Source organism: Scardinius erythrophthalmus (genome assembly GCF_964197995.2).
Source record: "Scardinius erythrophthalmus genome assembly, chromosome: 5".
In the NCBI taxonomy this organism is placed as follows: Eukaryota; Metazoa; Chordata; class Actinopteri; order Cypriniformes; family Leuciscidae; genus Scardinius; species Scardinius erythrophthalmus.
Window position 1 is genome coordinate 11,931,151 of NC_138225.1, and position 19,695 is coordinate 11,950,845.

General features: G+C 35.6%; 1 protein-coding gene across 1 annotated transcript in view; it reads right to left on the reverse strand.

Moving 5' to 3' along the window:
* Nucleotides 1-19,695, reverse strand: part of LOC308691033 (transmembrane protein 132C) — a gene marked incomplete at both ends in the record, with an annotated part of 249,915 nt that overhangs the window by 157,830 nt on the left and 72,390 nt on the right. The gene's annotated exons all lie outside the window — the stretch shown is intronic.

Genomic DNA, 19,695 nt, shown 5'->3' on the forward strand with positions numbered 1-19,695 from the left:
AGTGTGGCCTAATGTTCAAGCGCCCACCACTTTACCTCCATAAATCTCTCTTTCTCTCTTACTTTTTATCTCTCCAATAGTGTCTTCTCTCTCATCCTCATTAGCCAACTCTAAAATATTCATTTGAACAGACACTGAGCATCATTAGTCCCTGTTAGAAGACATGATGTATAAGAGGAGGAAAAAGACTCAGACCTACAGGATCTCAAGGGAATTGGTCTTAATGAAAATGAAATCCCACTCAGGATTTTTTATTTTTTATTCTGCTCAGCCATACAGAGGCAAATATATGTATCTGTGTGTGTGTGGTTGGGATGACCTGTTCATCCATTCAGAACTACAGAAAGCACTTCATTCCCTTTCTATCTCTCTAAATGTGTGTGTCTGTGTAGTTAAGCTGGCCTGTAGACGTGATAAGTACAGGACTGCTGGGTAATTACGTTCAACAGGAGAGGTGATAGGAAGCTAAACGTGTGTATGCGCATGATTGCATTAAACTGCGATGTAGATGGAGGGTCATGAGCACTTGTGGCTTCGCACCTGCGTTGGAGCTTGTCTTATTACCCGTCTGGTCTCATTTCGTATCGTTCTAATCTCGAAAGCACTTAGCGTGGTGCTTTCAAACACAGAGGGCAAGGCCTATAGAGAGAGAGAATGTCTGAAACAATCTCTCCTGCAACTCTATTTGTTTTTCCCCCTTACCTGTCTCTCTCTAACAAACACAAACACGCATATCGAGCTCCCAGAAGAGGCTGGGAGCTTATTTTTTGATCTAGCTGACTTTTGATAGCAGCGTTGTTGAGTGGGTTCAGTTTAAACGTATGGAAAGGTAAGCGGTCCCTGAGGGCCCATGTACCATTCATTCAGAGGTAAAAACCCCTTTAATCTCATTCCCTGAAGGCCTGCAGTATCTAAATATTGCATACACAGGGAAGGGTCACAATCACATGAAGGTTTTTTCTAAAAAAGCTCTGTAACCGCAATTCTAATGGCAATCATTTAATGCTAAGCTATGACCAGAACCGACATACCTTTTCACTGATTGTTGAGGCAACAGACTACAATACTAAACAAACAAATTAGTATGTTATACTTTACAATAAGGTTCGAATTTTGAACATTAATTAGTACATGATATATCATGACCAAACAATGCACAACATTTATTAATCTAAGTTACTTTGTAAGTATACTATTGTTCACTTGTAATTTGTTTGTTCCCTCAGTAGTTCCCAAAACTTTATGGGCCCCCATTTTATAGAAAGCCCCCCCGCCTACATGCAGCCATATTGACAGTTTCAGACATGACCTTGCTTATGAAATAGAACGGTTAAAGCACGTCAGACTTTATATGGATGTTTTTTCTTAGCACTTTTAATGCTAAAGGCGTTAAACGTTACTCGATTCAGTCTGCCTATCAGTGACTCATCGCCATGCGTGATGCGCCAGCAGCAGCGCAAAGACAACAAGCAGCGCAAAGTCTCTCACCTCAGAAAAATGGACTTTCCTGTCCTCTCAGCCGCTATACTGCAGTAGCGGGCACTCTTCAATTGCACGCGCAAATGCGCCGGCGCGCGCTGTATCACTTCACTAAAGCGCAAAAGAAATACGAGCATGCAACGTCATAAATTAGTAAGTTAAGAAATAAAAATAAAATACCAATAAATTACATTACTGGTACGTCATGTGTGTTGCTATTTATCAGGAGCAGTTTCCATGTTTCTTTACCAGTTCTTCTAAGTATTGTGTATCACCATGGTAGCCTAATTGTTGTTTGTTTCCATAACAAAATGTCACTTACTGGTTATTTTGTATATTTTTATATGACTGTGGTGGCTCACACCAAGACTGTATTAACAAAAACTAGTTTGGGACTGCTATTTATTAGCTTAACCTCGCAGTGCCTACTGTTTATCAGTATTTGTCATATTCTTAAAAAAAATTGTATGTTAAGTAAAGGGGGACAGAACTTGTGTCAACAATTTTTGTGTAAACAAATGTATTATAATAGGCCTATATAATTCCTAAAAAGGTGGGTCGTGGCTTGATGACCATGGGGAAATGTGGGTCCCATGGCCAAACTATTCAAAACATCATTCAATGTTGTGATAATCGTAATTAATAATCTCAATTACAATTTCAAGGGAATAATCGACAATTATGATTTTTGTCATAATCATGCAGTCCTACGTTATTCAAATAAAATGTGAATGCATTTGACATTAATTGTTGTTTACTTGTTTGTTTATATCCATTATTAATTGATACCTGATTCCCTTACACGAATTTTTGGCTAAAAAGTCACTGAATCGATTTCAAGTTTTATAGTATCTTATTGGGGTTCCACTGGAATCACTCCAGGACATTTATTTGAAACGCAGTACTGGAAAGGCACTGAGTATTATACAGGATGTTAGTTATCCGGCACATAGTCTCTTCTTCCAACTCCCATCAGGGAGACGTTGGCAGAGCATCCCAACACGTACGTCACGTTTTAGGGACAGTTTTTATCCACAGGCTGTAAGGCTATTGAACGATAGTGCAAGAGGAAGGAGGGTTGAGGTTTGAGCGTATGTTTTTAATTTATTTTTTCTATTTTATCTTATTTATTGACTGGTGCTGAGAGAGTGCTAAGGCACATTGTATTTCATTGCTGTGGTACTCTGTACGAATATGCATATGACAATAAACTTAAACTTGAAACTTGAAGTCACTGAATCGTTTCGGATCGTATCGTTCTAAATGAACCAATATCGTCCTTGAATCATATCGATAACCATGAACCGCGATACGATTTGAATCGTTGTTAAAACGAATCGTTACACCCCTAATGTATATAAAATTATAAAAAAAATATATTTATGATAAATTAATAAATATTACTAAACAATAAAAGTCTATAGTACATCCATATAGATAGCTAATGTGCATGTTCAGGTTTAAATTAGTGTTATTTTGGGTGAGGAGACAGTCTTACAAAGTAAAGCGCTATATAAATGCCTCATTTCGTTTCATTTTACTATCATTGATACACTACTATAGTTTTGTTAATATTTTGAATTAGACTATTTTTATATTTTCATTTTAGTTAAAGTTTTATAGTTTTGTCATTTTTATTATTTGTTTTTTTTATATCTATATAGTTTTTATTAAGTTTTAGCAATTTAATACTTCAAATTTAAATGAAAACGATAAATGTTGCCTTTGCAACTAGTTTAATTTTTTATATATTTAATTTTATTTCAGTTCTATTTAGTATTTAGTATTCTATTTCAGTTCAAGATGTTTTTAAGTTTTTAATTTTTAGTTTTAGTTAACGATAATAACCTATGTTTAAATATATTACTGAGGGCCAAATTTGTGAAAACATCCTCACAAATACAGTGAAACGTGACAAAAACTGACTTGTGAGCCCATTTTGGAGAGGTTCTAAGTATCTGACATGGTCATTATTCACCAAATTATGTTTTGCATCAAATCTAATGATGTCAACAGGTTTGTGCGAGGTTCAGAGGCAGTATAAAGTAAATGTCCTTATTAGTAGCCTACATCTTCTAATGTCTGTGTGTGTGTGCATGTGCATGCTACAGTGGCTTTTGTTTTGGCTAAAGCAGAGCTCTGTGAGGATGCATAAGATTTGTAGCTTTGTGAAATTAGCATAGCAATACTAGCACCTAATGCTGATGTAAAAGTCTCTCTCATTGATCAACCTCTGTCATTGAAACTCGCATTTGTTGATGTACTGACCTACAGAATCCCAGCAGATCAAGATGAAATCTGTTTTCTGTTACTCCCAATAACACTGCACAATCAGAAAGACATTTATTATGTAGAACACAAAAAAGATGTTCTGAAAAAAAAAATTTTTGGTCCATAAAATGTTGTTTTGGACGTCCACTGAAGAAGAAAGTCATACAGTTTGGAAAAACATCATAGTGAATAAATGAATTACATAAAAATTACACTTTTGGGTGAACTATCCCTTACACACTTTGCACACTGTTTGTACAGATCTATGCAAAAACAATGTGATGCAAATTGTGCTTCATAAATTTGTTTATAAGTATGTTTACTCCTGCCCCACACCAATCACCTGAGAAAAGCACAAAACAACATGATTTTCAGTGGAATGTAATTGTATATTCCAGATAGTACTGATTAAAAACTCTTGACAAATCCCTGAATATTTTTCTTCAAATTTAGTTTTCTTATTACATTCTGATTTGTTAACCATGGACAAAGTGTATTAGCAGATGAAATCTAAAACACATCCAATCCAAAGCCCTTTGATTGTGTTATGCAGTCAGGGAGAATGGAAATGCAGATTGTTTTCTAAGATGTGGAAGAAGAGAGAAAACAGGAGTGGAGAGGAGAGAGAAGAACAGTTAAAGAACAGCAGATACAATAGGAATAGAGGCATACAGACATGTGCTTAACATGATATGGAGTTGAGCTACTGTAGCCTATATACATGTAACCCCTCAGGTCCTACTCAACCCGCTCTGTGCGGGCCTCAAACCTCGGTCTCCAGAATCTCTATTATGAGTAATATTTAAAAAATCTAGGGTAAACGTACCTATTAAGCTCAAGTACCCATTAAGCACACTACCATCTTGGAGCTCAGATTATAAAAAGAAACAGCAATGTATTATCCTATTTGATGTATTAACCAGTTGATGTGTTTGTTACTATATACCTCCTGTAATTTTAAACCAATCAGACCATTGCACACTGAGATATGTGTGTCCATGTGTTCACACTGTCTGGCGGCTATTTTCAAAGCTGTCTGAAAACTTTCACCAGAAGTGGGGCCCTTCAAATGTGCATTTTTTATATGTTTAAGCCTTTATTTTGAAGAAGTACATCTTCTTATTGCAAAATTAAGAGATTAATGTTTAGACTTTTGCATATTATAACCTGGAACCTGGATGAGGGAAATATTTACAGTTAGATCTAAAAGATAGTTTTAGCAACATAGCCCAGATGCTACGAACATAGCTAGCTTACTAGCTGTATAAGATTGTGTGCTACACTAATATATTACTTCACAGGCATTAATGGCTTGTACTTTTAAATCCATAATATTATAATTTTACATTTTATTGATAGTCTGTGGTTTTAAACTGCTGTAATTTTTAAAAAATTAATATTATTGTTAGGTGAGCTTAAAGGGTGCACTACTATGACAATCACACAGCTTCAGTGTGACATCAATTAGAAAAAGCATAATTTCATAGATATTGTCAATAATAGTTGTTCATATTAAAATTGGTATAAACTTAATACATTACCTAGATCATTAATTAAGCTAAATATTTTCCTTTAAATTTAACTTAATATTTATTAATTAAAAATTGTTTTTGCTCCAATTAAGCACAGTGTGTGCTCCCTTTAAGCTCACCCACATTAAACATCTATGTAAATACTTCATAATCAGAATTTAAATATTAACTGATGGTTGTCACTATGTTAATCTTCAAAAAAAATGATTAATCAACTTATTTTCACAGTCTTAAGTTGACAAAAGCTAGACGAAACTATAGTGTATGCCCAAAGATGAAAGAGGCATGTCATACAAAGAAGGAGCCATCAGAAACCTGCCGTATCTGTCCAAGAAGTTTGGAGTAGACAGGAAAGCTCTGACCCAGAGAGTTAAAGGGATACTCCACTTTTTTTGGAAATAGTTAAATTTTACAACTCCCCCAGAGTTAAACAGTTGAGTTTTACCGTTTTCGAATCCATTCAGCCGATCTCCGGGTCTGGCGGTACCACTTTTAGCATAGCTTAGCATAGATCATTGAATCGGACAGGACCATTAGCAACTCTCTCAAAAAAATGACCAAAGAGTTTAGATATTTTTCCTATTTAAAACTTGACTCTTCTGTAGTTACATCATGTACTAAGCCAGACTAAAAATGAAAAGGTGCGATTTTGAGAGTATAGTTCCTAGCCATATCAGCCTAGAAAATTGCAACTTTACATTTTCCGTCGGTCTTATTACACAATGTAAATACAGAAGATTCAAGTTTTAAATAGGAGAAATATCGAAACTCTTTGGTCATTTTTTTGAGAGAGATGCTAATGTTCTTGTCCGGTTCAATTCATTATGCTAAGCTATGCTAAAAGTGGTACCGCCAGACCCGGAGATCGGCTGAATGGATTCGAAAACGGTAAAACTCAACTGTTTAACTCTGGGGGAGTTGTAAAATGAGCCTATTTCCAAAAAAAGTGGAGTATCCCTTTAAGGAGCACATTGATTTGTTTTGTTATTTGATTTTTCAATATGTGGCTTTGACTAGTCTAGATGTTGCAATGAGTTTAAATGACACGTCACTATGAATAGGATAGGCTACCTGATCAAACTGAATGCCTTGTTGCTTGATTTTAGTGTTCTGTTTTTTTGTGATTGACTCTGTACCTTCAAATAAAACTTTTTTCAATTATTCCTTAAAAAGGTTGTTTAAAATGAACAAGAATTTTTAATAAAACTTGTTGTGAGCTTATTGGGAACAGGGGTGTGCTTAAAGGGTACAAAACGTACCCATTAAGCACAGCCAGACTTTTTATATTTAATGATGTACATCTTAATTGAAATACTTTTGTCATTTAAAATAAAATGAAATATTATAGTGTGAGAGATTAATATTTTATTTTAAAATAACTTCTTGTACTAAAACCAATATCTTGTTCGCTAAAAATGTCTCAATGTAGATTTTGGTGAGCTTAATAGGTACGTTTACCCTATATGGCCGATTTCCCCCATGGTATTGGTCTCAACGGTTTACGTTCACTTAAAACATAACTGACTGTGTTTACGTGAATACTCGCCAAAACCGTCATTTCAAAATTATTTTGTGTGTATTTGACTCTTTAAGTGCAATAAGCAGCAAAAAAGAACTCAATTTAGTACTGAGAGACGGCTTTATGTGCGTGCAAATTGGGTGTGAACACAAAATCTGAGAAAATGAGCAAAATTAATAAAATGAGTCAAATGAGTAAAAGTATGCATAATAAAAGCTATCCCACGCCGAAATTCAAGCCCTGTAACACCAACAATATTCATCCGGAGCAAATAAAATGAAAAGAGTGAGTGAAGGGAGGTGGGTTTCTGTGTCAACTCGCTGTCGGTGAGATGAGAGAGTGAGAAAGCGAGTGGTGTACCTATTCTGCGGAAAAGGAGTATTGGAAGCGTTACAGATATTTCAGTATCGATATGCATCGAAACATTTATGTTTCTGACTTCACTACATTGCACATAGTTTACTATTTCAGATGCCAGATACAGTATATGAACCCTTTGTACTAAAAGCACAAGTATGATTTCATTTGAAAGCTGACACCTGGCAGTTTATTGTAAATGTAGAATTAATTATTGTCATAATGACAAAAATTGTTATAAATAGCTTCAAAGTTTTGTAAAGTTATTAGAAATTATTTTTTATGAAATATCCTCATGAAAATAAAATTGAAGTTGGCACTGGAGCAATCTAGAAATGCACTACAGCTAATGCCACATGTCTAAACATTTTATGTTTAAAATCTTAAGATAATAAGTCCAAAACTCTGTATTTAGTGAAATGTTTTTCAAGACCATGTCATGTGACTTTATTTTGATTTGATACTAAAATGCTACTGATGTTTATTGCCATCTTCTAACCATCTATCCAGTACATTGTCTTTATTGTTTTGTGGTGCAAACGAGCCCCATTCAGTGTCAGTCTCCCCCTGCACACATTCACACCTCTCCAGCCTGGTTATGGCTGTAAATATGCATTTCTTTTGTCTGCATTATAGTTACTGGCTATTCACAGGCTATTCATATGGTTTCAGTCAAAGTGTTTCATTTCTTTTCTCAAAGTTCACCCTTACATTCTAAACTGTATCAAATGCATTTCTTGAATAAAGAAACATTTCAGTAAGCATTCAAAACATAATAAAAATATAACTTCTAGGTGGCAGGTGCACCTAGGGCTAGCTAGCATGTTAGCTTAGCACACCATTGATACACGACAATTTATGAGATTAAAACCATGTTTGTGCTTATAAACTTACTTTATAAAGCAAATCGAGTATTTTAAATAATTTTCTGTGATCTAATTTGGCTTCAGATAAAAAATCAGACAGAAAATATACTATTGGATAGTGTTCTGCACAACGATTCTATATAGATTAGCATTACATTATAAATATAATCTATTATTATGGAAATACCTGGCATGGATTGAAAAACACAGGTAACTCAAATATCATAGCAAACATGTTTATTGTCTTCAAAATGTCTGTATCTGCATGTTACAGCCATAGTTACAGCGCGATCTCTTGTTAGCTGTGTGTGTGTTCGAGGCTTCCTGGATTGTCACATGATTATGGCACTTCTTCATGTTCTAATACTGTGCACAGGGCGGCGAGGGCGCCCTCAGGCTATTGGTATGAATTGAAAACACATTAACAGAGTATGCAAACGCTCATAATGATTACATCGACGCATTTGGGTATAAATTCAATAAATATTATTCCTGTCTATAGAAATCTGATGTAAACCTATGAGAATATATCAATATTTCTCCAAATCTGCACATTTTTGAGCTAAAGCCTAGAAGGACGTTGTTTTGTGTATCGCTGTCATGACGACGGCACAGGAGTTTTTTTATGAATGAAAGCGGCTGACGTGCATAATTCATATCAAAGGTATCGACTCATTTTTTCATTTCATAACTCCTGACACAAATTAAGAAATAACTGTCTCTATAAGTTTCTCAGAATACAATAGTGGTCAAATTCTGAAACTTGAGTCTTATATCTTTTTAATGATGTATAGTTTGTCAAGGTATAACATTAAATCTGCACTGGCAACGGTTAACAGGTTAAAAAACGAATTGAAAAATGTATATATTATCTATAAAATTCAACCCAGCAAAGTGGCTAGTGGGAGTGACTGCGTTACACGCCACTGCTGAAATTCGCATTTGGCGGGTTGGTGGGTGTTAATGTCAAGGCCTGTTGGTAAGGTTTTTTAATGTTTTTGAAGACCTTTTGAAAGTATTTTATGGTTGCATGTCTTTGATCAAAAATACAGTAAAAATAGGTAAAATATTACAATAAAAAAAACTGTTTTTAAAAAATATATATTTTAAAATTTAATTTATGAATTTTCAGCAGTCATTACTCCAGTTTTCAATGTTACATGATCCTTCTGAAATCATTCTAATAAAAAAACATTTCTTATTATTATCAATATTGAAACAGTTGTGCTTTTTTTATTTTGCGTACATATTTTTGTGGAATCTTAGATGAATAGAAAGTTCAAAAGAAGATTTATTTGAAATAGAAATCTTTTCATTATATATCATTATAAATGCCTTTACTGTCAATGATGATCAATGTAATGCTGAATAAAAGTGATAATTTCTTTAAAAAAAACTTTTGAACAGTATGCATGTTACTAGACAAAATGCAGACCCACCATTACTTAAAATTTTTATTTTTTATTGTGTAATTATTATTACATTGTTTTATCCGATGATGACACCGTTCTGTCAAAAACAGTATGTTTTTGTGATTAGTGTCTTGTTTGGTTTCTGTCTGTCTGCCTTGTCCTAAGATGAAGTTCTTAAAATAAATTAACCTAGCCTTGCAAACTGGGTGAAAACAGAGCAAATGAGTTAAATAGTAAGCTATGCAAAACAGTTTAGACAGTTGTGCTTACTGATTTGAGAACAAGTACTAAAATTGGAAAAACGTGGCAAATCATCTGAGAAAAACATGCTGTTTTGTTCACCAAGCATTACATTACGACGTGTACATTGTTTGACAGCTGCGTGGCACACATGATGGAACAGGACAGACAGAAGAATTATTTCCAAAACTGTGATCAAATGAGATGTTCTAATTCATCTAAACTCATAACTTACTTCTAGACGCACAAAACAAAATTACCCATCTGTCCATCTGACTGAGATTCTGTGTGCCTGTGTGAATGGTGCTTTGTCTAACAGCTTGTCGCAATATAAGGAGACTGATGTACTGTAAACAAGCCAGTAGATGTGCTTATGTTAATCAAGAGAAATCTAAATATTATAAGATGGTCAGATCACATTTGCCTCTATGCAAAAAACAGTTCTGTATATCTACTAGTCTCATTAAAGAACAGACATTTCAACTTTTTGACATCAATATTTTCGAGCTTGTATTAACTAGAAAGATATATTAGAATAAAAATAAATAAGAAATATCTTGATTGTTAATGCTTGTTTTACCTTATTTTAAATGATTTTAAGTCATCTTGAGGCCCCATTTAAAGTCTCTTGAGGCCCCCGGTTGAGAACCACTGATCTAAACTCTATAAACTATGACTAGATTGTGTGACAGAAGACAATGAATATATATAAGTTAACTTTTTAAGGTCGATTCAAACTAGGGATGCTACATTCAGGATTTTTGCAGCCGATCCAGAGTACCGATTTCTTGTCATGGTGATCGGCCGATACCGATCCTGATTCCGATGCTTAATATAAGACAAAGATAAATACAAACAAAATGGAGAAAATGGAGCCCACAAGGTTTATTTAAACATTGTCCAATAGAATAAACATTTAATCTCCTAAAATGGAGAAGTCTGATGTAACTTAAACAGTGTCCAATACAAGTCTGAGGAGGACAAAATTAATAAAAACAAAAACAAAAAAATCAACAACATTTAAACTCCAAAAAGAACAAATTGGAGTAGTTTGATGCAACTCATTAGTAGGGATGGCCATTTCAAGCAAAAATAATATTCGAAGATCGCTGGGTATTATTTGATTATTATTCGAAAATCGCTACCCTCCCCTATATGCACGCACACATGCATGTATAGGCTACACATATGTGAGGAAACGGAGTGGTGTGACGCTTAAATATAACTTAAAAAACTTAAACATACGTTTCATGTTTAAATAATATAATGTTTTTTTTTTCATTTATGTTGATTATATGAAAAGGGAACCGCATGAGATGGGTAAGATAGGATCAGAAAATGCCCTATATATCGGGAGACATTTGGAGTTGGTCAGACATGATTTTGACCACATAATTAAGTTTTTTGTTTTGTAGAAAGCCACAAGTTGTGTCTTAATTTAAATCAATGTTTTATCAACCAATTGCCTGGATTTAATAAATAAGAAGCTAAATATAGCTGACAATATAATCAGGACATGGAGGCGACGGCGCGTGCACTGGAGCTTGTCTCATAAATTAACTGAAACTCAGAAGATAAGCTACTTGCCTCACAGAACTGAGAAATATATGTATAGAAAGCTTGAAATGTCTACTTTAAAAACAACAATGCATACAAAACGTATGCGGTTGTATTTCATTTCATTTATTCACAAAATACCAAAAGTATAATAATGCAGTCATTGGAACAAAATCAAATAGGTATAGTGAATGGGTCCCCCAAAGAAGCTAGAGAAGCTTATAGGTGGGGGCCCGTAATTTTACAAGAGAAAAGTGATACGGTAAAGATACATGGTCACCACCTGGTACCAGCAGATGACAACAGAGCACACACAAAAAACGCACAAGGACATACATACATTACATACACATACATTCATGCTCATACATCCCAGTGGTCCATGAGAAAGCAGTTATATATTAAATATAAGTTGATAAATAATAATTTTTTAGTTGTTTTTTAAAGTTGGAGATATAGGGCAACACCTTAATGTCATCATTGATCCCGTTCCAAATCTGGGGCCCCCGACATGCAACACTCATACTAGGGCGCAAATATCGACGATATTTACCATATATTAGTGATTTAGTTCTCGTTTGGTATGTGTGCTGGGGGCTGTAGATAGGAATAAGACTATTTAATCTAGAGTTCAGATTATTTACAGTTTGAAAGATAAGGCAAGCATTATGATATTTATTTAGCTCAACTACTCTTAGTAACTCAAATCGATAAAATAGATGATATGTAGAAGAATTTATCTCTGACCAGGAAAGAGCCCGTATGGCTTTCTTTTGTAATGATATAAGTTTTTTAAGATGACTTGTGTAGGTGTTGCACCATATCACATTACAATAATTAAGATGTGGTTCAAACAAAGTTTTATACAACACAAGAAGAGCAGACAGAGGAAGAAAATGTCTGATCTTATAAAACAAGCCAACATACTTTGAAAGTTTGGTAACAAGATGATCAATATGACATTTAAAAGTAAGAGATTCATCAATGAGGACCCCCAGAAATTTAGTGGAAAACACTCTTTTTATCAATTGTTCATTTATTTTAATCAGACAGAGATCAGTGTTTTTAAAAAGAAAATTATTGGTTGATTTGAATACTATGTAATTAGTTTTGCTAATATTTAATGACAGTTTATTGCATTTAAACCAAGTGTCAACTTTAATTAGTTCTAAGTTTACTATATTTTGAAGAATAATTGGATTACTATGTGATGCAAACAAATTAGTATCGTCTGCAAAGATGATTTTATGGAATATTTTAGATGAATTTACAAAATCATTTATATATAAGATAAATAAGAGTGGCCCCAAGATAGAGCCCTGGGGGACCCCAACGGTTATAGGCTTACAGGAAGAGTTACAATCATTGACATAGACATACTGTTTTCTTCCGTATAGATAACTTCTGAACCATTCGAGTGCTAAACCTCTGATACCATAGTAATACAATTTGTGCAATAATATATCGAAATCAATGGTATCAAATGCTTTTGATAAGTCCAAAAAAATGCCAACACCACATTTTCCCTCTTCAATACAGTCATTAATTTGCTCAATAAGGTCAAGTATCGCCATACAAGTTGTACTCTTTTTTCTGAAACCGTATTGAGACGGAACTAAAATATCAAATTTGTCAAGATAGCCACTTAATCTATTATATACTACCTTCTCCAATACTTTAGAGAAAGTGGGTAGAATTGATATTGGCCGGTAGTTGTTCATATCATTTCGGTCGCCCGATTTATAAATTGGAATTATCTTAGCGATTTTTGTCATTTTAGGTACATTACCAGTAGATAAAGAAAGGTTAATACAATGGGCCATTGGCTCTACAATGATGTTCGCAATGGCCTTCATAATCTTGCTAGATATTCCATCTGCACCAGTAGAGTTTGAGCTCCTTAAGTCAAGAATGATCTTGAGGAGTTCAGTACTGTCTGTTGGTCTCATGAAAAATGAATGAATGTAATTTCCAGAGAGAAAATGCTTAAAGTTGACACTCTTCGGTTGACTTATATTTTTCGACAGATTTACACCCATTGAGGCAAAGTGATTATTAAAACTCAGTGCCAGATCATCTTTAGAATCAACCAGGTCAGGTAGAGCAGTCTGTTTATATCTCCTATTGAGAACTTCATTTAACACATTCCATGACCTCCTACTGTCCCCTTGTGAAGCTTTTAAAAGTTCTGTGTAATGATTTCTTTTAGCCTTTCTTATAATCTGTGTTAATTTATTTTTATAGGTAATATATTTATCTTTATTTAAGCTAGAAGGATTTTTTATATACAATTTATAAAGCCTACTTTTACATTTAATCGATTTCAAAATTCCCCTTGTAATCCAAGGGTTCTGGAGAGTAGTGCAACATTTAACAGTATTCTCAGGGATTGTGTCCTTAATGGAATCTTGAATAATCTTTATCAGACTGTCATATGCAGCATCCGGAGTCCTGCTGTCATAGACAGAGGCCCACGACTTGACCTGTAAGTTAGCAGTTAAATGCTGTAAGGATCTCTCATTAATGATTTTATTTTTAATTTTAGTAAGTGGAGGAGAGACTAATTTTCCAGAACCAAAAAAAATTACAATGGGAAAATGATCAGTGATGTCAGACTGCACGATCCCAGTCACCAGCTTAGTATTTTGAATATTAGTAATGATATTGTCAATAATTGTCTTTGATGTAGATGTTATTCTGGTAAATCTATTTATGGTGGGGAAAAAAGAGGAGGAATGCAGTGTGTTCATGAAGTTATGTTTTGCCCTATCTTCATTAAAAATATCAATGTTATAATCCCCAAGAAGTATACAATCTTTTTTTTGATTAATCAGTTTATGTAGTAGATCCTCCAGTTTAGAAAAAAATGTGTTAAGAGCAGAGTCGGGTGGACGATAAAGTACACCGACAATAAATGTTTTATCATAATTGTTAATCTCAATGAATAAAGACTCGCAAAAATCATCCTCTAAGAAAAAATCACATTTTTTTACCTGAAGAGTACTCTTAACATAAAGGCAAACCCCTCCACCTGTTCTATTTGGTCTGTTCTTAATATGTAGATTGTATCCATCCAGATTCAGTAACTCTACATTGGAAAATTCATTGAGCCAGGTTTCACTACACCCAATTACATCAAAGTGACAACTTGAATCAGATAGTAGGGAAACTAAATCATAGTGATGTTTGTTTAGGCTTCTGATATTTAAATGTAACAGTGAATAATTATATATATCATTTAATGGTTTTAGGTCATCGGGGTCAAAAACATTACAAGTAGTATTTCCAACCATATCAATAAGAAACTGAGAATCTCCAACGATATTAAAATCATCAAAACTCATAATATACCCAGTAAAGTTTGATCATGGAGTTTTCTGGGATACACGGTGAAAGTCGCAAATACATTCGGAGCAACCAAACACACGCACAAACACACACACACACACACACACACACACACCAGTAACCAGTAACATTGTGTAAAACAATTTGTGCTACGCCGCAGTCGTCCGCGCCGACTCGCAAATGGAACAAAATAATAAATAAAATGGTCTCATAAAAATGAAAAGGAAAAAGTCTCTCACCTCTCCATCTAGAAAAGAGTAACGTTAGGCTATTAAAGGTATGTCATTATAGAAGGAGTCTCGGCCATGATCCGCAGAAGTAGAGGCAAACTGATCACCACTGTCCACTGTCAATAGAGAACGGCATACAACTCTAAAACGTTACTCAGATGATAGTTAACCGTGGCCTGCCATCCTCGTCGTATGGATTTATTTAAACTATAGTCTAGGTGTTCCGCGAAGGCAATGAGTCAATGAAAGCTTCAGCCTCAGCCACCGAGGGAAAGTGTTTCCTACCTCCCGACTCCATCTTGATGTAAAGCCTGGCCGGGTAGAGCAGGGCCGGCTTGAATCCTCGCTCGTACAGCTCCGACATGACCATCTTAAACTCTTTCCGCTGCTCCACAACCTCTGGAGCATAATCCTCAAATACAAGGATAGTATGGTCCATGAATTTCAACCTTCCCCTCATGGACCGTGCATGGCGGATGATCTTGTCCTTTACCTGGAACCTAAGGAGTCGAACGATGACCGGTCTTGGTCGCTGATTGAGTGGAGGTTTGGAAGCCAAGGCTCTGTGAGCCCGTTCACACTCCACAGGCGAATCAAGGACCTCTCCAAATACCTCATCGAGCATCTTGGCGAAGAAAGCTGTCGGTTGTGGCCCCTCCACAGATTCAGGTACACCGATAATCCTGATGTTATTGCGCCGACTGCGTGATTCGAGATCGATGATTTTTGTTGCTAGTTTAGCCTGGTCTGTTTGGAGCTTGATGATAGCTTCCTTGGCAGCCTTCAGACATTGCTCTCGTGCATCACCTTCACTCTCAAGAATTTCAATTTTTTCAGCGTGTTCTGTCACGGTAGTTATGACACTATTCAACTTGGTCTCAAGAGCAGAAAAAGTTTGCTTGAAGTCCTCGGAGATGGCGGTTCGATGAGACTCAAGCAAGTGGGTGAGGGACGTCATAGTGACCGCCTCGGCGTTTGAGTCGGTTTGCACGGCTTTAGCTTTTGGCATTGTCACATCAGCTCAGCAGCATACGGTCCAGTAAGTTAGATTCACCACTTTAAATGAGTTTTTTAGGAGAGAGTTAGGTTTAAAGTTTTAGACACGAACAAACATTTGCAAGGGCACGAGACGTTGCATGCTCTGCTTGTTACCACATCACGTGACCAATCTCCACGTAATGAATAATGTTGTAATGTTGTAATGAATAGCCGCTCACTATCAACACTCGTTGATAGAGCACTAAGAAGAGCACTACTGCCTTTTTTGCAGTTGCCAGTTTTTCGTATTCGCCATTCGTAGGGGTGCAACGGATCAAAAAACTCACGGTTCGGATCGTTTTTCGGATCAGAGTCACGGATCGGATCATTTTTCGGATCAGCAAAAAAAAAAATTTTTTTACATTTATTAACACTTTTAAATTATTAAATTAAAATATATAAAATCAACTTAAAATGCACAAGGCATAATATCTTCTTTTTAACATAATTAATGAAAAACAACTTAAAGTGCAACATAAAAAGGCATCTCCTTCCTTTGGACCAATGCTTGATGTGTTTCCACTGTCATATAGGGCTGTCAAAATTGCTCAAAAATGACGTTCGAATATTCCCTCTAAAAAACACATAGCCTATTCGAATTATTCGAACATCTGGTTGCGCATTTTGTAAATGACGCGCATTACGTCAATAACAGGACATATGAATACAAAGAGACATAACTACTTGTATGGGTAGTTTAAGTTTAAACATATTTGACAACGTATTACCTACACAAAAACAAGTAAATCAACTAATGGCCAAGACCGCAGATCTCACTCTCGCTCGCTCGCACTCGCAGGCACTCTTTCTCTCTCTCTCTCGCCGTTACCCATGCTGCGTTCACACCAAACGGAATAGAGTGTCTGTCGCGACTCGCGAGTGATTTCAATGTTAAGTCAATGTAAAGACGTTTACGCGCGTATTCGGGTTTGCTCCGAATACATTCGGCCTAATACACGCATATACAGTAGGCTACCTTGCCGTGTGTTCGTTACAGTATACAAATGTTCTAGCTAATGTGAGGATAGGAGATCAAAACGCAGGCAAAGAAGAGCAGAAACAAGCAATATCATAATGCGATCACTAGGGCTGTGAAGCTTTATTGGTGTAGGGTGTTGATGGACTCGATCTACTGTGTTTTGGTCATCATTAAATCTGATCTAGATGTAGTCTTTGATAAAAATGCGATTTTCTCAGCTTTTTGCTCATGTTGCTTTTTATGAAACTTGCCAACATTCAAGTGTTGATAAAAAAGACGCACGAAGCTAGAACAAAACAGATTTTATTTTTTATTTTTAAAAGCACAGGGTCTGTTCTTTCTTTTGGTATGTTCAGATATTCATACAACAAAATATTCTGGGGTGCCATGAAATTGTGAAAATTACCAAAAACACCATTTTTTTATACTGGAAAGAGTTAAGATAAAAATGTTGGTAATTGGATGATGATTAGAATATGAATATGATTGGAATCATATTTTAAATTTGGCATATTTTTGAACAGGGTCAATTAAACATGAAAAGAAAGGGAGAAATAGGCTATAAGAGTTGTTTTTAATAAGCACAAACATAGTCCAGTCATTTTATGATAAAAGGTTAAAGTCCTGAGTAAGGAAAAAAAGTCCCGAAGAATCCCATTAGGGGAAAGTTTTGAAAACTGTTTCTGGGTATTCACTTTTTATTTTACCTACCTTTTGTCTTCTGCATTCTCCTTACTCCTGTTCTTCCCTCAGACTCGTCCCCCAGAAACAGTCCCACGGACCCCGCCCAAAACCCCATCTCTTAAAAATTAATAAAGGCTGGTTTCTAAAGTACTTCTTCCTGCCTCTATGTATTAATGCTCATGGGTAGCCTAAATGGGTTCCATTCAGACCTTAACATTAAGTATTTTACTGTTATATGTCAACAAGATTCAACAAGACATTTTCACCTGGCTATACCCAATGTTTAGATCTGTTGTGGTATTTATGCAAATTAGCACATACATAATAAGATTATTTGTCCATGTTTACAAACAATAAAAAAAAAAAACTTGTAATACATTTTTTGTTTGTCTTGATGTAAGTAATCAACTCAGTAATTTTCATGGTAATATTTAAAGGTTACAATTTTTACCCTATTCATGTGAGAGAAAGAATGAATAGGCTATATTTGGGTCTTTTTCGAAACTTTCCCCTAATGGGATTCTTCGGGACTTGTTTTTCCTTACTTAGGACATATTGAGGATACAAAATCAGTTGAGTTTGCTTCTGTTGCAATTTGTTCAAGGTTGACCCCCATTTTGGCTTAAAATGACTGGACTAACAGGCAGATCAGACCCCAGCCCTTGCATCACCACTGGCTAGTCAGAGTCAGTGTGGTCAGACTTCAGAACCAGCAACAGGTCAGAGCATCTACAAGACACAGGCAGTCAATCACATACCCAATTCAGGAATTTAAGTTGAGAAGATTTTGCCAGATTAAAAGGATAGTTCACCAAAAAATGAACACACACAAAAAAATATAAATTAAATAATTATAATTAGAAAGAATAATTATAAATTATTATAATGAAAGAATTATGTTGTGTTAAATCTTCCTAGGATAAGATTTTATATTGATGGGCAATAAAATTGTTTAAATTTTTCAAGTACATGTCTGCTTGATGCCTGCTATATCTAATTAAAAAATAATAATTTTTGTAAATGTGATTTTTTTTGTAAATAAATGCAGCAGTTCATAACAGACACGTGCTACGGTATCTTATCTCCTTGGTGCTTCAGCTTTGTTTTCTGCAAATATTTTGGATGGTCAACACTCATAGACACAAACAGAGTGACCCAATTCCTTCCATAAGCTTTTCCACTGTGTGTGTGTGTGTGTGTACTGTTTGTACTGTGTGTACCCCCGCAAGTAGCAGTGGCCACCCCCTGGCCACCCCATGTATAAAACTCTAGTTCCGCCACTGGATCACGGATCAATGATGATCCGTTGCACCACTAGCCATTCGGCTTGTCCTTAAGTGCCGAATCAGGTTCGTCGTAGGCTATTAAATGTTTTGGACAATGTTCCTCCACGGGAGATTTCTTTGTAAAATACACGACAAATAGCGAATTTTTCATTGATTTTAGAAACATCATAGTAATTCCACACCGGATGACATGACTGCGTTGCCCCCCCCCCCACGCATCATGTATGTCCTCACGTGTTGACGTCATCAAATTGTGATCGGTTTGTGAGATCTGCCAATTTTAGTGAGTAAAATGTGATTCAGTCATAAAATGTGATGATCGGCCGATACCGATCTCCGGCCGATCGATCGGAGCATCCCTAATTCAAACGTCTGTAAAGGTGTACTGTTTTTCAAATACCTCTGTTATTCCATGTGTATGACAGATAAACAAGGAAAAAATACCAACTATATAACTCGGTTTTGATTTTAGAGGGAACAAATGAAGCTATTTTTAGCTATTCAATCTCCTCCTCTGCAACAATGAGGGCACAAATTTGTGATTTTCTAGACAAACAAACAAACAACGGCTGGCAGACTTTTCCCATCATCGGTAGGAGGAAAACATTTTGATTTTCTCCATCTAAACAGATAGCAGGTGGCGAAATGAAAGACATCACACATCTTTTATAGACCCAAACGACACCAGCAGGAGTGTCTTTGATGTCGCAGCATTGTTCAACTAGCAGAAACAATAGCATCTTCCTCTGCCAGCATGCATCTGTCTCTCTGCTGACGGAAGTTAATTGAGATGGGAGAGACTTTTTCCATAGCGACTCTACTGCAGATAATCGCGATCCCAGACATAAATACACTGAGATGACATCCCACAGACTTCTTGTCTCTTGGCCTAAGTAG